We start from the raw sequence: 22,319 nt of genomic DNA on the forward strand, positions 1-22,319 counted from the left end.
AGTCACCATCACTTCCACTAGAGCTCCTTCCACTAGGAGCCTCTATGCGCTGAAGTGGAACCTGCTCGTCGAATGGTGCGCCTCTCGCCGAGAGGACCCCCGATTATGTTCGGTCGGATCCGTGCTTTCCTTCCTGCAAGAAGGGTTGGAGCGAAGGCTGTCTCCCTCCACCCTGAAGGTGTATGTTGCCGCTATCGCTGCACATCACCACGCAGTTGAGGGTAAGTCCCTGGGGAAACACGATCTGATCGTCAGGTTCCTGAGGGGGGTGAGGAGACTGAATCCTCCTCGCCCTTCCTCCGTACCCTCTTGGGATCTGACCCTGGTTCTCACAGCTCTCCGGGGTCATCCCTTTGAGCCTTTGCAATCAGTCGACCTGAAACAAGAATGTCTCTCAAAACGGTTCTTCTGGTTGCATTGGCTTCCCTGAAGAGGGTAGGGGATCTGCAGGCATTTTCGGTTGACGAAGCGTGCCTAGAATTCGGGCCCGGTGATTCTCACGTCATCCTGAGACCCCGGCCTGGATACGTGCCCAAGGTTCCTACCACTCCCTTCAGAGATCAGGTAGTGAACCTGCAAGCTCTGCCCTCGGAGGAGGCAGACCCAGCCCTAGCTTTGCTCTGTCCCGTCCGCGCTCTGCGTGTGTACGTGGACAGAACGCGAAGCTTCAGGACCTCAGATCAGCTCTTCGTCTGTTATGGAGGCCAGCAGAAGGGAAAGGCTGTCTCCAAGCAGAGGATGGCCCACTGGATAGTGGATGCCATCGCCTTGGCGTACGAATCCCAGGGCGTGCCTTGCCCGCTCGGGTTGAGAGCCCACTCCACCAGAGGGGTGGCCTCCTCCTGGGCGCTGGCTCATGGCGCCTCACTGACAGATATCTGTAGAGCTGCGGGCTGGGCGAAACCTAACACGTTCACTAGGTTTTATAGCCTACGTGTAGAGCTGGTATCTTCACGTGTACTCGCATCCACTAGTCGGTAGTCGTGTTGTACCCGCTCTAAGTGTCGGCTTGCAATGCCATTCCCGCCCCCTGGCCGGATACGTGCATACTTTCACTCCAGTCGTGTTCCCCGCTTGGCGAACCCTGTCGAGTTCCTCCGCCTCCCCCTTCGGCTCGGACATTGCGGAGTGTCTGATGCCAGGCCTACATCCGTCGCTGACGCTGTCTGTTGGCTGGGGCCCATATGTCGTGACTCCTCTACGTGAGCGGTTCCATATGTGTAATTATCCACGGTTTAAAACTCCCTACGGCGAGTCCGTGTCTTTCCCTTAGCAGAGCCAGCTCTGCTGTCACCTGTCAGATGAGCCTCCCCCTACCCAGGTGGAGCCATCCCAGGGACTCCATATTCGTACTGCCCCCCGGGCCAGTCCATATGTGTATTCTCCACGTAAACTCCTCCCCCATTGGGTAGGTAGTGGCCTCCGCAGCGTCCCCTACGGGTTCGCTTTCCCAGTGTAGTCTAGTTTACTTAGTGGGTATTTCGGAACAGCAGTAGACTCTCTCGGTGTAAGCTCGCCCCCTTCACCGTCCAGCCGGTGCTATGGGCGGCTGAGCTTGCGCTGGGCACTGGGCACAATTCGTTGGTCACTACTGACGTACGTCGAACGTGACCGACTGAAAGGGAACGTCTCGGTTACATATGTAACCCTCGTTCCCTGAAGGAGGGAACGGAGACGTACGTCCCGTCGCCACAGTTTCTGTACCCTCGCTGTTGTGCGGACACCAGTTGTCTCCTCAGCGAAAAATGATTGCATCTGCTTCCTATTTATATACACCTGTCGGAGGCGGTGCGCATTATGCAAATATCGCACACCAATTCCATTGGCTTGTTTTAGTTCACTCGAAGCTGATAGGGCTCTCTAGCGATATCCCAATTCGTCGGTCACTACTGATGTACGTCTCCGTTCCCTCCTTCAGGGAACGAGGGTTACATACGTAACCGAGACGTTTTCCATTCATCATTGTGTTTTACATAGAGCACATCAGTGTTCAACTGGTTCTTATAAATGTCTATTCATATGATGGTTTGTTTGCGTCATTTGAAAACAAAATACCATTTTGAGAAGAAAGAACATTGTTTTGAATGTAAAGTTTCATTTTGCAGGAGAACTGAGGAGTTTTGCCCATTGTGTGTGTGTTTTTTGATTTGTGTGTAGAGTTCTGAGAGTATGAGGCATGCTTTCAGAAAATGTGTGTAAGCAATCGAGAAAAACTGTAACAGGACACAGCTGGGACTAATAAACTCAAATCAGGGTAACCAAGGGAACAAACAATTTGCGGGAAAACGTCTCAGGTTACATATGTAACCATAGTTCCCTGAGAACCAGAGAACAAGACTCTGTGTTGAACACACTATGGGGAACGTCACACGTGACCTGATGTCTGAAAGCCAACTATCCAACAACTCCAATCCCTATTGGCCGGGGACAACCTATGATGTAATATGGCGCGACCCGGAAGTATAAAGGAATGCCTGGAGAAACAGTCAGTATCTAACATCATTTGGGCTGTTTGGGCAGGCAGCCCAAAGCATGGCAATGAATCGCAGAGTCTCATTTCCTTGTTCTTAGGGAACTATGGTTACATACGTAACCTGAGACGTTCCCTTTCGAAAGGGAACTTCAACTCTGGATTGAACACGCTATGGGGAACGATATACCCACGCCGCCATCCTTAAGGAGAGTGCATGCCAAATAATATGGCTGACAAATATCGAGCAGTTTTGAAGGAAACGCTTAGCAACTCACCCTCGGGTCACACCAGGCTGTCAGTGACAGCATTCCCTATGGCCAACAGCCCAAGCTGAGCCTCAAGAAGGCCTTCTGCAGAGGGCCTACCAAGGCCACTAAGGCATCTGGAACCAATTTTTCTAAAGAGAAAGTGGTCCCTTTAAGGAAATGGGGCCAGAGAACTGAAAGGAACCCCAGCCAGTCACTAGAGGGGAACGAAGTCACCCTCAATGCCACCAGGGAGGCCAACCTGGTCTGTCATAAGACAAACTTAGTCTTGGCCACCCTGTCTGAGTACAGAATCTCCATAACGCATTCTTCATAGAAGAGAGCAGGTAAGAGTGACTGCAGAAAGGCAGGAACAACTCAGACCCATGTGTAGAGATGAGCATCCTGGAGAGCAGAACTCAGCTGAGTGCTATGAACCCTAGTATTGAGGGGAGTATAATCCGCTCATCCTAGGATCTACTCAGCACTTAATTAATGCACTGAGGAGGCTGTGCGCTAAACACCTGTTTATACAGGGGAGCACAAACCAGCCTAGGGCTGAATCTTAGGAGGAGGCCTGATTAAGGCCTACCACCATGATCAGTTTAGGGAGCTAAGCACTATTACAAACACAACTCTAAAAGGGAAGTATAAAGCTCACCTAACAGGTAGACCATGCAATGGGCACATACTCATGGAGGCTGAAGAGGGGCCTACAGCATGATAGTAGCTATATGTTAAACAACAGGATATTCAGAATTTGGCCTGGAGGGGCCACCCTGAACACCTGTCTTGCTGGGGCAGATAGACAACTTCAATGGCAACATAAGAGGCTGCAGAGTGCCCGCATGGCAATCCACCTAAGACAATCCAATGAGCAGTGTACTCTGTGATAGCACCTTTTACTCTTTAAAGCAAGAGGAGTACAGCGTACACCACCATGTATTAAGGAAGGCCTGGATGGGCCTATAACCTTAACAGACACGCAGCATCAGCTCGTGGAGACCAAGAATGATAAATAAATGAACCAAAGGAGCTTAGATTTATCACTTGGGCATCTGGCTAACCAGAAGTGTATACAGATAATTCTCAGAGAGAAATATACACAAACATACACCAGTATGTCCAAAAAGGCAGCTTATAGGGCCTAGCAACCTCTAAGACATATGGCGTAAGTCCAGTGGCCACGTTTAGGAGGCTGTGTGCTAGAAACCCTGATACAGGGGAGCACAAATCAGCCTAGGGCATAACCACAGGAGGAGGCCTCATGGAAGCCTACAACCCATGATCAGCTTAGGGATCTAAGCACTATTACACAGACAACCCTAGCAGGGAAGTACAAAGCTCAACCTAACAGGTAGACCATACTGTGGGCATATAATCATGGAGGCCAGAAAAGGGGCCTACATCATGATAATAGCTTTATATGGAGCATGACTCCCATATGAAAAGCATTTCGTCATATTAGAAGGACATTCAATGGTGGCCTGTGAGGGCCACCTTGAACACCTGTCTTGACAGGAGCAGGACATATGAATCAATGACAGTAGTTAAACTGTAAAGTGCCCACATGACAATTCACCCAGACTCAACCTCAGTAAGGGTTTACCACAAAAACTCACCCCTGAGAGGTCAGCCACTACTCGGACAGTACTTGGAAAAAGCACCTTTTTACTCTCAAAGTGAGAGGAGTACATTACATAACTGAACTCCAACATGCTACACAGGAGGCCCATAGGGCCTACCTTAGTAAACACGTGGCATCAGCAAGTGGCGACCATCACTATACCAACCATTAGGCCATGCATTCAAAGATTTAGTTTCTAAAAGGAAATGCATATTACGCCACATACTCCACGAGAGGCCTGATTAAGACCTACTCAACAGAGGTGGGGTGTGGCCGATGGTGATATTGGATTCACAAGCATCCTGAAAGCATGTCAGCTAAAAAGGAGGTCTTATGGGGTCTACAATCTCGGCCACAAGTGTCGTTCAGCCCGTTTGTCCATATAAACACAAACTGTGCCAACATGTAAACTAAAAGGTGGCCTTATTAGGGCCTACCCTAATAATCACATGGCATCAGCCAGTCCAAGACCATACCAACCAACAGGCCATGCATTCAGTGGAAAACCTTTCATGCATAATACTGAGAGAACGAATGCATATTACGGCACCATACTCCACGAGAGGCCTGCTTAAGGCCTATTCAACAGAGGTGGGGCGTGGACGATGGTTGTATGGGTTCTTGGATTCCCATGTATCCTGCCAACAAGTCAGCTAAAAAGGAGGCCTTATGGGGTCTACAATCTCAGCAACAAGTGGCGTTCAGCCTGTTTGCAGAATAAAACACCAACTGTGCCAACAGGGGCCTACCGTTCCAATGACATGTGGCTTCAGCTCATGAAATAAAGGGAACCAAGCTACAGGGGACCACCTCTAACCCAACAATAGCTGTGGGAAGCTAACTGCAACCTGAGCTAGGCTGCACTTTCCAGCAGGCAATGTACCCTAAATCATGTGACTAAAGGGAACCAAACAATGCCAACATGGTCTAAGGGAGGCCTAAAATGGCCTACTGCCTCAAACAAAAGCAAAAAGCCTGTGGCAGTGTAAACTATGTGAGCAAACTATAATCAGCTAAAAGCACTTGTTAGAAATACAATTGCTAACTGGAAGGAGGCTAATTAACCATAATCAAAGTTATATGCAATATAGCTCTTAACAAGATCACAAAAAGGGAGCTAATAGAAACCAGCTTTTCTCAAAAAATGGTTCTATACTACTCTGAGTATGCAATCCAACAGGTGATGCACTCAGCGACACACATAAACCTCAACTGGGGAATAATAGTCACCAATCTCTCCAATAGAGGCTAACATCAAAGAGCCTGCTGCTATGAGAACAGGTGCTAACCAGTGGCAGCATAAGTACAAATGTAGGGCAAAAGTCTAGAACTCAAAGCAAACGTAATGTTATGACATACATGCTGCTATCAATGAGGATAAACATTTTCTCCAAGCAGATTCTCAAATTTGTACTAAGCCCTATAGGACAAAGGCTATAAGCTAACACTGTCAATCCAAACTTGATTAAGGAAAATCAAGTGGCTCAAAAGAAAAAACATTTTCCATAGCATGAAAAGTTCTAGAAAGTGGGGCCTAGCATACACCTGCATAACTTATCTACACAAAGACGTGAGAAAAACAGCATCAGGGAGTCTAAAAACAGTCTACAACCTAGCTGTTAACCTCACCAATTGCACCTACATAAACAAGGGGACAATGGGCATACGTCCTAACAACTCCCTCGGGAGGAGGCCAGAACTAGGAACTATACAATCTGACAAGGGATAGTATACATGGGGTTATTTACATATAATACACTTAACCTAGCTCTAGCCTGGCCGCTAAGCTACGGGCCTTCTTACAGGGCCACAAGCCTAGTGAAGCCTGGGCTTCACCTCCAAATCTCATGGATAAGAGAAAGAAAGCGAAGCTCACAAGCAAACAATGTCAGGCAGCCGATTAAGGCCGACCTAAACATACATATTAACTGAAGTGACAAGTGTTAACACAAACTACTCTAGAAAACAGCAGATGAGAAGCTACTCTAAACAACAGGTGGCTAAGAGGCGGCCATTTTGTGGCCTGCACAATATATATTCTAGCCAGCCTATCAACTTCAGTTTATATATATATACACACACACATATATATATACATAATATAGAATGTGTGTATATATATATATATATATAAATATATATATATATATATATATATATATATATATATATAGGAGGTGGAAGAAGAGGAGAGGGTAGATATAAATCATCCTTATGTAGCTGGGGGATCGATTACAAACTCAATGGTGTTTACAATCGATTACCTATCTCACTCTCGCTTCTTCCTCCTCCCGTCTGTCTGGAGATCAGGAAGGAATGGAAAGTTTATGAGAGCTGCAACGTTCGTGGACAAAAAGGAACCGATCGTCGAGCCGTCCGTGCATGGCCCCTTTCTTAACGCGCTCTCACGGCAGCTGCAGCCCACTGAAAAGTGCGTCCCAAAAACACCAGCAGCTCTGCATACACAGCAGCCAGAGGAGCGCTCGCTGCCAGACGTGATGACGTCAAAGTCAAGTCAAGTCAAGTCAAATTTATTTATATAGCGCTTTTACAATTGGTAATTGTTTAAAGCAGCTTTACATATTAGAAGCACAGAAAAAGGGAAGTGGTTAAAAATAAGCTGTACAACCAAGCGTGGTAATATGTAACATATACAAGATGGTGCTACATTAAGCCAATGTCGGCTGACTCCCAGGGGTGGAAAAACCCCAAAAAAACCCCAGCGTGCTAGCACTGGGAAAAAAGTCCTAGGAGGGAAAAAAACCCTTGGAAGATATATATAATATATGTAAATGGATATGGAGATCAAAATCTGAATTATACATTTTTATTATAGAGATTAAAAATAGATTATATATAAATATATGTAAGCAGATAAGGGGATTAAAAATCTGAATTATAGATGCAGCCAGAACTGGGTCTGTAGGCCCATTGTCTCCTGGGCTACGTTGTAGTCAGGTCCAGACACAGGTTCTCCATCTGATCTGGATACGGCCTGAATCCAGCACCCGGCAAACCTCAGGATAAGCAGAGAGACAGATATTAGCGGAGATGCCATTCTTATTCTGATGTACAGGTATATCTAGTGTTATAGGAAATGTTCTCGGTTCCGGCCGACCTAATTATTGCAGCGTAACGATCCTTTAACGGATTTGAAAAATGTTAATTTATTGATAATGTGTTATGTGTATGCAAGAGCAAAGAGATGTGTTTTTAGTCTAGATTTAAACTGACAGAGTGTGTCTGCTTCCCGAACAATGCTAGGAAGATTGTTCCAGAGTTTAGGTGCTAAATAGGAAAAGGATCTGCCGCCTTCAGTTGATTTTGATATTTTGGGTATTATCAACTGGCCTGAATTCTGAGATCGCAATAAACGTGAAGAACTATAATGCATTAAGAGCTCACTTAGGTACTGGGGAGCTAAACCATTTAGAGCTTTATAAGTAAGTAGCAAGATTTTAAAATCTATACGATGTTTAATAGGGAGCCAATGTAATGTTGACAGAACTGGGCTAATATGGTCATACTTTCTGGTTCTAGTAAGAACTCTAGCTGCCGCATTTTGGACCAACTGTAGTTTGTTTAAAAGCCAAGCAGAACAACCACCCAGTAGAGCGTTACAATAATCTAGTCTTGAGGTCATGAATGCATGAACCAACTGTTCCGCATTTGTCACTGAGAGCATATGCCGTAATTTAGATATATTTTTTAGATGGGAGAAGGCGGTTTTACAGAAACTAGAAACATGACTTTCAATGAAAGATTGGTATCAAAGAGCACACCCAAATGTTTGCAGTCTGCACTGTAGCAGGCTACTCATGAGGGAGATAAAATATGCTTTCTTACAACCATCTAAAACATATTACCATATAAACATTGTGTAGTAAACATTGTCATAATTCATCAACATTGGTCATCAATCGCTTTGCATAAATGTGCGCTATTCATTAATTGCGAAGCAGTCAGATATGCTGCTGCGTGAGCCTGTAGAGGGCACAACAGCGCCGCGTTTCCCGCGGTTAGATCAGCACATTACACTTCAAATGTGTGCATCTTCCACACAGGACAGCAGTTCTGACTGGATATCTTCCCAAATCGTCCCTCTCTTTCATTTTCGTCTCATTTTTATTCGTTGACGAAAATTAGAGTAGATTTCAGTCATAGTTTTAGTCATTCAAAACGGATTTTTATTTAGTCATCGTCTCGTTTTCGTCCGTGAAAAAATGTTGTTGATGAAAATTATGACGAAAATTATTCGCCAACGAAATTAACACTGTTCCCATGAGCTCATCTGCGAGCCCTATGATTGCAGCCACCGTTATGCCTCAGCACAAACAGGGCCAGAATCACTAGGCACAGATGCAGACACTTCTTCCCTCAAACGAGAACGGAGCATCCCGATAGGGAGACGCTCACAGCAAACAATAGACAAACACACAGACAGCGCCCTCAAGCACTGTCTATGCGCGCTCCTCTCCAGACAGAAAACGCCCAGTATGTGTATATCAAGTGTCAAACCCTGGAACACGGATGAACACATTCTCTTGAATGTTTGTAAGGCATATTTCAGAATCCCTTACCGGATTCGACATAGTTGTGATCAGACAGAACAGACCCGAAAGACGAAGAGATACTGACTGTTACTACAGGCGCTCCTTTATACTTCTGGGTTGCGCCATATTACATCATAGGCTGTTGCCGGGCAATAGGGATTGGAGTTGTTGGATAGTTGGCTTTCAGACATCGGGTCCCGTGTGACGTTCCCCATAGCGTGTTCAATGCAGAGTTGAAGTTCCCTTTCGAAATGGAACTGAAGAAACATGTGACACAGGGAAACATAAACACAGAACACTGACAGTTGTGGTGTAGAACAGCTTCTATTCTCTTTTATTCTTCTCTTTATGTAGTTCTGAAGGAGTTCCATAACCTGATTGTGTAGGTTCTTGAATGAATCAGCTGGAGCTTATTTTGCCCTTTTCAAACCTTGTTGTTTTTTATTCTGTAGCAGTAGAGAAGATGAAGGGCCCAAGACAATGTTTTTGAGACATTTGTGTTATACACAAAAAAAATAAGAGACCTTGACTAATACTAGCTTTTTGGCTTTTTATATTTAAGAATATATTTTCAGTGTTTTGCTAAAGGTTTGTTTTTTTATCAAAAGTAATTGTTACATTTGGATGTATGTGAACCATCATATCAGCATTGACCTACAAAGTCCTGGGATTGATGGTAATATACTTTATGTAGGAATTAAGTTTAAAAAATTCACATATCACAAACTCATTAGAGGACTCATTGGTATAAGAACTTTTGGTACTACTTTAGTTTAGGGTCCAATTCTCACTATTAACTAGTTGCTTATTAGCATGCATATTCCTAGAATATCTGCTGCTTATTAGTACTTATAAATCACATATTAATGGCTTATTCTACATGACCATATTCTACATCCCTTAATTCTACCCTATACCTAAACTTAACAACTACATTACTAACTATTAATAAGCAGTAATTAGTGATTAGTAATGAGTTTATTGAGGCAAAAGTCATAGTTAATAGTTAGTTAATAGTGAGAATTGAACCCTAAACTAAAGTGTGATCGAACTTTTTATGTCTAAAAACAAAATAGCAACCCTTACTGTTGTGCCATTGAATATGATGTTAAAAATTAGTATTAAAAATGTTCAAAAATCATTTCAGTTTTGACTGAGCAAATACTTTACTACAGACCTGATTTATTGATCAATACGTCATGCAGAGTATTGATTCATCATAACGGTTCAAGTTGAATGTTAAACTATTTATTCATAACATAATTAATATTTCTAAGATAGGCCTTCGCTGTTTTAGTAAGATAAGCCTTACTAGTTATTATAAAAAAGTATTGCACGTTGCAAGCTTCAGTGTTAAAAAGAAACTAGTTGTGTAGGATAGAAACTTTTTCCCTTTTGCTTATCTTATCGCTCACAAATGCTGAAAAGAAAAGTGCAGTTAGTCACTGACAACACTCCGTCACAGCACTCATTCAACAGAGAGAGTGATGCTTGACAGAGCTAATGACAGAGAAACATCGTCTGGAGTTATTTCACACTAAATAATGACAAAGGTGAATGTGACATTAAAAGTTGTTAAAAGAGTTCTGTAACTCTTGGAAAATGATAAACACAACAAGCCGGGTAATTTGCAGTGAAGGTCAAAGAAATGTTAAAAATTATGACTTTCATGATGTTACATTTCTGTAATTACCATCTTTATCTTCAGAAATGTAAAAAAATAAAATAAAATAAAAACTGGCAACATTGACCTTTGGTGTATTTTGGTGTCTGATGTCCGTTTTTGTGGGTTGGGATTCAGTCATCAGCTTCTTGGAATCAAACAGTCTCAGTGAGATGATACAAACGCAAATTGAAATGCTGAACATGTTATTCACAAGCACAAGATGTGTTTCACAGAGAGAGAGTGCAATTAAAATATCCACTCAATTTTTATTCCTCCCAGACTCATTCTTTTCTTTAAGAATGTGCTTGGAAGTCACCATGCTGCAAACAATTAAACAGAAGACCACGTTCTTTGTGGCACAAAATTAACAGCTGTTTTGGCTGTTAATTGAAATGAATCCCAGCTGACCAGGAAGGAGCCAATTAACTTTTCGCTTTCTTCTGAATGGGTGGCACTGAGGGAGACTTTTGCCTTTTCTCATTTGATAAAAGAACACTCATTGTGCAAATGATCTCTTCTCTGCTTCAAACTGTAAATGTATTCTGATACATAGCTCGCAGGAAGCGTTGCATGTTTTGTCAATGTCGTTTCCGTTCCCTTTTGGGGATAGAAGCTAAGCAAGGGTGTAATGAGATCATGGAGAGGCATTATTTAAACTCTGATTGTAACTCCTGATGTGGCTCAATATTAACTAGACACAAAAGGCATGAGTTATTGTCTTCTTAATAGAACGTTCTTATCTCTATGAATGTGTCATCGGTGACAATTGTCAGTATACAGTACCGTTCAAAGATTTGGGATCAGTAAGAATTTTTTTTCTTTTGACAGAAATTGTATTAAAGGTGCCCTAGAACCATTTTTTTACAAGATGTAATATAAGTCTAAGGTGTCCCCTGAATGTGTCTGTGAAGTGTCAGCTCAAAATACCCCATAGATTTTTTTTGTATAAAATTTTTTAGCTGCCTATTTTGGGGCATCATTAACTATGCACCGATTCAGGCTGCGGACCCTTTAAATCTTGTGCTCCCTGCCCCCCAAGCTCTCGACTATAATACAGTGCATTTACAAAGTTCACAGAGCTAATATAACCCTCAAATGGATCTTTACAAGATGTTCATCATGCATACTGCATGTATGCGTCGAATCATGTGAGTATAGTATTTATTTGGATGTTTAGATTTGATTCTGAATGAGTTTGAGGTTGTGCTTCGTGGCTAAAGCTAACATTACACACTGTTGGAGAGATTTATAAAAAATGAAGTTGTGTTTTGGAATTATACAGACTGCAAGTGTTTAAAAATGAAAATAGCGACGGTTCTCTTGTCTCCGTGAATACAGTAAGAAACGATGGTAACTTTTACCACATTTAACAGTACAATAGCAACATGCTAACAAAATATGTATAAAGACAATTTACAAATATCACTAAAAATATCATGTAATCATGGATCATGTCAGTTATTATTGCTCCATCTGCCATTTTTCGCTATTGTTCTTGCTTGCTTACCTAGTCTGATGATTCAGCTGTGCACAGCTCCAGATGTTAATACTGGCTGCCCTTGTGTAATGCCTTGAACATGGGCTGGCATATGCAAATATTGGGGCCATACATATTAATGATCCCGACTGTTACAGTCGGTGTTATGTTGAGATTCGCCTGTTCTTCGGAGGTCTTTTAAACAAATGAGATTTATATAAGGAGGAGGAAACAATGGAGTTTGAGACTCACTGTATGTCATTTCCATGTACTGAACTCTTGTTATTCAACTATGCCAAGGTAAATTCAATTTTTGATTCTAGGGCACCTTTAATATAAAACTTTTATCCAGCAAAGGTGCATTATATTGATCAAAAGTTATAGTAAAGATTTTTTTCATTGCTACAAAATTGTTACTTCAGCACCAATTCAGCATATTACATTAACATTTTAGGTTTTACATGATTTTAATTATTGGTATGTGTTAGGTTGCTGCTTTATTATCTCCAATGCATTTATATTGCTATTTGCTCACAGATTTAATGTGAGTCCTGTGAATAGTTTTAAATAGGTGTACATATGGTGTGTGTTATTTAACAGAAATTATGATATTCCTTTTTATTTGTCTTTGACAGTTTTATAATCTCAGCAGTTTGTGTTGCTCGATTTTGTTGAACAGTTCAACAATATACAGTTTTGTTGCTTGCATTAGTAACACATGGTTGTGTGTGTTTGTGTGTGTGTGTGTGTGTGTGTGTCTATTTTATATCATTAATCCAATCATCTAGGGTTGCATTTCTTCATAGATAACCCATTTATCCTGCCCTGTGTTGTTAGGACATAAGGAATGGAGAAAGAGTTGAATAATAGAGTGCTAGCATTAGCTCAGAGCAAATCCATTGAACTCCAGTGACCAGAACTCAATCGGTGGCTGTTTCCATTTGACGAGCGATTAACCAGAAGCTCGCTGCCCAAGCAATTGACCTGTCACCAGTGCGAAGGCTGTGCCTGATAAGCATGCAGGTGAAGGGGGAAGAGGATGTGGAGATTGACGCAATTAGCCTAATGAGTACACAGAGTTTCAGCCAGTGCCACTGGAAGCTTTTTCGTTTACCTACAACCGCATAGATGCAAAATCTGATTAAATTGTTTGCAGATCCAGTAGACAATCTTGCTTTGACCTTAACCCCAGTTCACTCCCTAGAATATCAATAGGTTTTTTTTTCCCTTTTACTCAACATAATGATAGTGTTTATCTGGAAATATTTTGTTTTGAGGCAGCCGTTCCAAGGCTATGATTATTTAATGTGTTACAACTGAATGTGAACCATGAAAGGGCAAAAGTAATATTTCAAATGGAGGCAACAATAAATAATTTATTTGCTTACTGATACACATTATAGACCAGAGAAAATCAAACCTTTTTTGGTTCACCCAAAAATGTTGGTAACCAAACAGTTGATGGACCCCACTGATGGATCCATTAACTGTTTGGTTAACCTTATTCTGTGAAATATCTTCTTTTGTGTTCAGCAGAAGAATGAAATTCATACAGGTTTGGAACAACATGAGGCTATGTAAACAATGACAAAATTTTGGGTGAAGTAAATATTATTAAACATACTGCCATAAAACCATAGGTTACAGATAAGAGCACAGTAGGCCGCCTGAATATTCTTATTGGCATTAATTCCTGATTTTTCTTCTTTTAGTGCTTCATGGCTTACTTAATGTTGATAATAGTCCTTTTGTGAGGGAGTCTTTCATTCCACAGGATGTCCTTTAATCCTAATATTTCTGATATGTGGCTTGCCTTTATGTTACATGGGTGCACATGAGAAATCCGGGGTTAGCTGTAACCTCCTGATATTGGATAAAACCTTTATCAAATAGCTGCAATGAGGAAATCAATGGAAAATGGCCCAAAATTGTCAAAATTGTTTATCACTCTCAGCTAAAGCTATTTTTTTTCTTTCAAATTGCTTCAATGAATAATATCATTATACAAATGTATTCCAAAGCCTTATTAGTCTTACTGGTAGGCCATGGTGGGCAGCACCCGTTGAAGCTCCTCTAAATCTTCTGATACTGTGGAATGAGCTCATGCCTTGTATTTATGAAGCATTGTTTGGACATACTCTGTTGTAAGTCAATGCCAGCAAAGGTTAGACCCCCCCAGCTGCTTGCAAATTGTTGCCAAGCAGTGGGCAACCCTGTTGGCATGGCGACAAGTGTTTGTTTCCACACAGCCAGGGACTCTAAATAATTCTGGTGTCGTGGCAGAGACAGCTTGTGAAACAGAAGGCAGATTAGCAAATATGTCCAGGTTCGCTGGGTTATGAAATTGTTGATGGTCCAGTAGCATTTTGCATTATTATTCTTTTCAGTGTTTTCTTTGTAGAAAAGAAGAAAAAAAGCATCCTGGAGGGAAAAGTATTGTAGATTCACCCACTGGAAAAGAAAAGCTATAAATGAGATGTCTGTAATATCTCAGTTGTTTCTCCTAGATAGCTATGGGGTTCAGTGGAAAGTTTTGTTGACAAGGATAGTTTACTCAAAAATGAGTCATCATTTACTCACCATCATGTCGTTCCAAGCCTGTATAGACCTTATGCGCCAGAGAAACCAGTGCGCAGCCATCTTTAGAATTTTGTCCGTGAACTTCCATTTTTGCGATGACTCTGTATATCAATCGCATCACTGGCGAAGAGTAATTAGCTGGTGAAGTGGATTTACTTATTGTAGAGTTAATGAAAGTTATCATGAGAATATTGGAATGTTTGACGCAGATGTTGTAACAAATGTCAGTAGACGGTGAAGATTTTAAAATGAGCCGTTCATTCATAAATCCGTAAGATCTTACCTTCATGCTGTGGAAATACAAACAGGAAGACAGATCACAATGAGTGTAAAGTATTCAAAGTAAGATCATTTAAAAAAAAATATTTGTTATTTTACACTGTAAACCCTAATGCTCAAAATAATTAATTGGTTTGAGTAGGACAAACTTAAACAAATTAGTTCCATCAAATTAACTTTTATGTGTATTTAGCACTTTCTTTTTCTTTCAAGTTCACAGAACCAATATATTTTAAGTAAACTGAACTGTTTCGTTGTTTTGAGTTTTATTTCTTTTAATTTAGCCAAATTTAAATTTAACTGAAACTGGGCTGGGATTTCTATTTCCCAGCATGCTTTGCCCATGGCACTCAAAAGGGAGAGCAAATGCTTTTTTTGTGTGTGCAAGATTTATGTCAAGTGCGAGATTTAGTAGTGATTAATGTTTTGTTATGCTGATTTAGAAGAGTTTCTGTTAATGTGGGTTTTTGAAGAGTTACCATCATGGCTACCATCATCAGCATGTGTTATACCAAAGTCCCTTTAAGACAAGTCATTTCACTCGGCGGCCATCTTTGAAACGCCTCTCGGGCATCCTGGGCATCATGCAGCTCCTATCTCTTTGAATGGGGAAACATCAGATTCTCCAAAACTGTTCGTCAACCTTACGATTAAATTTGATATTTGAAATCACCAATGAAATGCTGGATCAAGCTAATGCCATGCACAGACCTAAATGCGTCTGACTGTTTCTATAGAAACCAGTGATTCTACCGGCCGCTGAAGTGACGCGATGACTGTACCAGTTGGCGATTGGCTCGTGGCTTTAGAAGGCGGGACTTATTCCGCCATATTGTGCGTTACACTTTCTCCCATTCAAAACAATACGAGTGACACGCCTTGTGTTCCCTTTCAGTCGGTCACGTTCGACGTACGTCAGTAGTGACCGACGAATTGGGATATCACTTAGAGAGCCCTATCATCTTCGTGTAAACTAAAACAAGCCAATGGAATTGGCGTGCGATATTTGCATAATGCGCACCGCCCCCGACAGGTGTATATAAATAGGAAGCAGATGCAATCGCACTCTGTCTTTCGCTTCGGAGCCATTCACTGGTGTCCTATTTAGAAGACTCCTTTCTTCGTGTGTTTTTCCTACTAAAACACTGCCTCAGAAGAGGATCTGCAGCGAGCTTTGGTGCTGGTGAAGAGGGCACGTGCAGCGAGGTCGCGAGTGTCTGAGGAGCCGAGCTATAAGCTCTAAACTGCTGTTTTCACAGCAACACAAAAAAGAGTGTGTGTGAGGCAGCGATTTGGGCCGGTTCCTCGGTGTGTCAGGGAGTGGTGTACCTGACACATCGCGTCGCTCCCTGGGTGCTTCAGCACGAGTGAGTTGACTTCCCCTTCTAAAAGAGCTTTACAGACGAACCCTGACAGTATGTCATTTCGTCTGTGCGTTACTCGGTGCGGTCGTTCCCTGGTCCCTGCTGATGGGCACAATCGCTGCATCTCGTGTTTGGGCGTTCAGCACGCTGAAGCAGCGTTTGTGGATGGTTCATGTTCCCATTGCGGGAACATGACCATCGCGGTGCTGAGGTCGAGGCTCTCCTTCCTGAAGTCTCAGGAAGCGGGAGTCCCCTCTCCTATGCCGCGTACGACCGTTTTCCGGCCCCGGGAACCGGAATGACGGTACGGCGCTGTATAGGGAGGGCGACCTGAGGATAACGGTCAGGGCTCCCCCGTCGAGCGGAAACGCTCCGCGGGCCCCTGCCCCCTCATCAGCACCGCAACCCATCCTGCCGCCGTTGGTTTCTGCTGGGCCCTCTTCGGACTGTCCAGCCGTTACCTTTGGTGCGCCGGCGGAGGATCAGATGTCGATCGCTGCGTCGGAAGGCGAGTTTGAGTGTTCGGGGGAGGAAGATACGGACGCGCTGCCGCCCTCCGGGACGGCAGCGTTGCCCGAATCGGATCCCGAACTCTCGGCTGTGCTCTCCCGGGCCGCCTTGTGTGTCGGGCTCGAGTGGAACCCTCCACCCTGTCCCGGCCCATCGCGGCTGGATGATTGGTATTTGGGGGCGGGTCGCGCTGGCCAGCCCCAGCGTCCCGCCCCAATGCCTTTCTTCCCGGAGGTGCACGATGAGGTGACCAGGTCTTGGCAGACACCGTATAGTGTTCGTTCGAGGCCTGGCCCCCCGTCCGCCTTCACCTCCCTGGACGGCGGGGCAGCCAGGGGGTACGCGAGGATCCCGCCAGTCGAGCGGTCTGTTGCGATGCAACTGTGTCCAACGGCCGCTGGCTGGCGTGGTGAGCCGCGACTCCCGTCCCGGGCCTGTAAATTCTCAGCCGGTCTGACTGAGAAAGCTTACAGTTCCTGTGGGCAGGCTGCCTCTGCCCTGCATGCGATGGCGCTTTTGCAGGTCTACCAGGCAAAAGCGCTGTCGGAAATGCCCCAGGAAGGTCCTGACCAACAGCTGCTGGGGGAGCTGCGCGCTGCCACCGACCTCGCCCTCCGAGCGACGAAGGTGACAGCACGCGCTGTTGGTCATGCGATGTCTACCTTGGTAGTCCAGCAACGCCATCTCTGGCTGACCCTGGCGGACATGCGGGATGCCGACAAGCAGAGGTTCCTAAATCCCCCCGTGTCCCCGGTCGGCCTATTCGGCGACGCGGTGGAGAGCTTCGCCCATCAGTTCTCCGCTGCACAGAAGCAAGCTGAGGCTATCAGTCACGTTATGCCACGGTGGTCCGCTGCTGCCTCCACCCAGCCGCCCGTGGCTCAGCCTCAGCCCGCTCGTCGCCGAGGGCGCCCGCCTGCATCGTCCTCCGCCCCTGCTAAGACGGCAAAGCAGCAGCCTACACCAGCCAGACAGCAGGGTGCCGGTCGCGGGCGTGGTGCCCAGCCCGTCTCCGCTAAGCCCGGTGGTAAGCGTAAGAGCAAAACACGGCACTGAGACGGGCAACCTGGAGGGGAAGGATCTTGCTCTTCGGGAGAGTTTTCCACCATCTCTCCCACCCCCGGAGGAGGGCCGGGGGGAATTTGTGTTTGTCTGTCTACCGCCGCTGGCTCTCCGGAGTCCAGCGGTACCCACTTTTTCACAAAAAGAGCAGTTTCCTCAAACTCCAGGTCACAACAAGGGGTGTCTGTCAGTGTGCCAGGCTCCGCCTCGCCGCTGACAGCTCCCCCCCATTCGCCAGCAGGTGGCAGTGTGATGGTGCAGACCGCGTCCCGTGCGCGGTCTCCCATGCACACTGCTGCCTCGCAGAGTCTGACCCCACTCCGGGCCGCCCCCAAGCCGTCCAGGTCGGGTCCCTCTCTGCCTTGCTGCCCCACCCCCGGTGCGTCTGTGGTGCCTTTGGTCCTGCTGGCTCAGTGTCTGGAAGCGTGGAGCACGCTCCCCAGCCTGTCCAGTTGGCTCATTCGTACTATCAGACTCGGCTATGCGATTCAGTTCGCCCGGCGTCCCCCGGTCTTCAGGGCTGTCCACTTCACTCCGGTGTCGTTGGACAGTGCTCCTGTTCTCCGGGTGGAGATTGCTGTCCTCCTGGCGAAGGGTACAATCAAGCCGGTCCCTCCAGCCGATATGAAGTCGGGGTCTTACAGCCCCTACTTCATTGTACCGTAAAAGGGCGGTGGGCTACGGCCAATCCTGGACCGTCCCCAGGATTGGTTTGCAGCAATAGACCTGAAGGACGCATACTTTCATGTCTCGATTCTGCCTCGACGCAGACCCTTCCTAGGTCGGTCTGCGTTCGAGGGTCGGGCATGTCAGTACAAAGTCCTACCCGACATGGTTGTAGCTCCCAACCGGTTGGGTCTTCAGGTCAACTGGGACAAGAGCAAACTCGCCCCCGGGTAGAGGATCTCTTGTTTCGGTCTCGAGCTAGACTCGGTCGCACGGACTGCGCGTCTCACCGAGGTGCGCGTCCAGTCGGTGTTGAACTGCCTGAGCTCGCTCAAGTGCAGGACAGCGGCTCCACTGAAAGATTTTCAGAGGCTCCTGGGGCATATGGCATCTGCAGCCGCGGTAACGCCGCTCGGATTGCTTCATATGAGACCGCTTCAACACTGGCTCCGCGGCCGGGTCCCGAGATGGGCGTGGCAGTGCGGCACGCTCCGTGTCCCCGTGACACCGAGCTGCCGTCGCACCCTTGTCCGGTGGTTGGACCCTTCGTTCCTGTGGGCCGGAGTACCCCTCGAACGAGTGTCCAGGCACGCTGTGGTCTCCACAGATGTCTCTGCCACGGGATGGGGGGCCACGTACAACGGGCATGCAGTGACAGGTCTTTGGACGGGGCCTCAGCTGCATTGGCATACCAATTGCCTCGAGTTGCTAGCGGTTCGTCTTGCGCTGGCCCGCTTCAAGGAGCTGTTGTCAGGCAAGCACGTTCTAGTCCGCTCACTAAACATTGCGGCCGTTGCGTACACCTACCGTCAAGGTGGTCTACGCTTCCGTCGCATGTTGCAACTCGCCCGCCATCTCTTGTTGTGGAGTCAGAAGGATCTGAGGTCCCTTCGGGCCACTCGTGTCTCAGGTGTGCTCAACCGTGCAGCCGACGAGCTGTCACGGCAGCATCTACTTGCGGGCGAGTGGCGGCTCCACCCCCAGGCGGTCCAGCTGATTTGGCAGCGGTTCGGCGAGGCCCAGGTAGTCCTGCTTGCCTCCCCGGAAACTGCCCTCCGCCAGTGGTTTTATTCCCTGACCGGCGGCACGCTCGGCACGGATGCCCTGGCACACAGCTGGCCCCCGGGTCTGCGCAAACATGCGCTTCCCCCAGTGAGCCTTCTCGCACTATTCATGTGCAAGGTCAGGGAGGACGGGGAGCAGGTTCTGTTAGTGGCACCCACTCGGACCTGATTCTCAGACCTCATTCTCCTCGTGACAGCACCTCCCTGGCCGATTCCTCTGAGGAAGGACACCCTGACTCAGAGACGGGGCACCCTGTGGCACCCGCCTCCCGATCTGTGGAACCTCCACGTGTGGTCCCTGGACGGGATGCGGAGGTTCTGAGTGATCTCCCGCAAGCGGTCGTAGACACCATCACTTCCGCTAGAGCTCCTTCTACTAGGAATCTCTACGCGCTAAAGTGGAACCTGTTCGTCGAATGGTGCGCCTCTCGCCGAGAGGACCCCCGATCATGTTCGGTCGGATCCGTGCTTTCCTTTCTGCAAGATGGGTTGGAGCGAAGGCTGTCTCCCTCCACCCTCAAGGTGTATGTTGCCGCTATTGCCGCACATCACCATGCAGTTGAGGGTAAGTCCCTGGGGAAACACGATCTGATCGTCAGATTCCTGAGGGGGCCAGGAGACTGAATCCTCCTCGCCCTTCCTCCGTACCCTCTTGGGATTTGACCCTGGTTCTCACAGCTCTCCGGGGTCATCCCTTCGAACCTTTGCAATCAGTCGACCTGAAACTAATGTCTCTTAAGACGGTTCTTCTGGTTGCATTGGCTTCCCTGAAGAGGGTAGGGGATCTGCATGCATTTTCGGTCGACGAAACGTGCCTAGAATTCGGGCCCGGTGCTTCTCACGTCATCCTGAGACCCCGGCCTGGATACGTGCCCAAGGTTCCTACCACTCCCTTCAGAGATCAGGTAGTGAACCTGCAAGCGCTGCCCTCGGAGGAGGCAGACCCAGCCCTAGCTTTGCTCTGTCCCGTCCGCGCTCTGCGCGTTTACGTGGACAGAACGCGAAGCTTTAGGACCTCAGATCAGCTCTTCATCTGTTACGGAGGCCAGCAGAAGGGAAAGGCTGTCTCCAAGCAGAGGATGGCCCACTGGATAGTGGATGCCATCGCCTTGGCGTACGAATCCCAGGGCGTGCCTTGCCCGCTCGGGTTGAGAGCCCACTCCACCAGAGGGGTGGCCTCTTCCTGGGCGCTGGCTCATGGCGCCTCGCTGACAGATATCTGTAGAGCTGCGGGCTGGGCGACACCTAACACGTTCGCTAGGTTTTATAGCCTACGTGTAGAGCCGGTATCCTCGCGTGTACTCGCATCCACTAGTCGGTAGACGTGTTGTACCCACTCTAAGTGTCGGCTTGCAATGCCATTCCCGCCTCTGGCCGGATACGTGCATACTTTCACTCCAGTCGCGTTCCCCGCTTGGCGAACCCTGTCGAGTTCCTCCGCCTCCCCCTTCGGCTCGGACATTGCGGAGTGTCTGATGCCAGGCCTACATCCGTCGCTGACGCTGTCTGTTGGCTGGGGCCCATATGTCGTGACCCCTCTACGTGAGCGGTCCCATATGTGTATTTTCCACGGTTTAAAACTCCCTACGGGCCGAGTCCGTGTCTTTCCCTTAGCAGAGCCAGCTCTGCTGTCACCTGTCAGATGAGTCTCCCCCTAACCAGGTGGAGCCATCCCAGGGACTCCATATGCGTACTGCCCCCGGGCCAGTCCATATGTGTATTCCCACGTAAACTCCTCCCCCATTGGGTAGGTAGTGGTCTCCGCAGCGTCCCTTCGGGTTCGCTTTCCCAGTGTGTCTAGTTTACTTAGTGGGTAGTGGTAGACAGCAGTAGACTCTCTCGGTGTAAGCTCGCCCCCTTCACCGCCAGCCGGTGCTATGGGCGGCTGAGCTTGTGCTGGGCACTGGAAGGGGTTTCGTAACTGTGGCGCTTTAGTTGGGATCCCAATTCGTCGGTCACTACTGACGTACGTCGAACGTGACCGACTGAAAGGGAACGTCTCGGTTACGTATGTAACCCTCGTTCCCTGAAGGAGGGAACGGAGACGTACGTCCCGTCGCCACAGTTTCTGTACCCTCGCTGTAGTGCGGACACCAGTTGTCTCCTCAGCGAAAAACAGAGTGCGATTGCATCTGCTTCCTATTTATATACACCTGTCGGGGGCGGTGCGCATTATGCAAATATCGCACGCCAATTCCATTGGCTTGTTTTAGTTTACACGAAGATGATAGGGCTCTCTAAGCGATATCCCAATTCGTCGGTCACTACTGACGTACGTCTCCGTTCCCTCCTTCAGGGAACGAGGGTTACATACGTAACCGAGACGTTATTCTATAGTCTTTGGTTATACCATGCTATTGTTAACATGTTAGCAAATTAACAAGTTAGCATTTTCTAAATTAGCTTGTTATAGCTAGCTAAGTTTACACTAATAAAAATGTTTATATCAAGGTTACATGATAATTTTAAGTTAAATGTATGAATTTGTGTACTCAAACATTTAAGGTTAAGAACAATTAAAATGTATGGGTACAAAATAAAAATCTGCCAGTTCTGCTTACTTAAACTTTGAATTTTTTAACCTTTTTTTTTTTTTTTTTTTTTTTTGTAGTTTTGCCAACTTATTGGGGTATCCTTGCATTTAAAGTCAGTGGTGTCAATTTCCTCCATAAACAAATTGTCTGAACTATGTAATCCAATGTCAACAATGAGGCCCAGTCTATTTCTATTTTAATTTATCATATAATGACTTT

Source organism: Chanodichthys erythropterus, chromosome 12, assembly GCF_024489055.1.
Source record: "Chanodichthys erythropterus isolate Z2021 chromosome 12, ASM2448905v1, whole genome shotgun sequence".
In the NCBI taxonomy this organism is placed as follows: Eukaryota; Metazoa; Chordata; class Actinopteri; order Cypriniformes; family Xenocyprididae; genus Chanodichthys; species Chanodichthys erythropterus.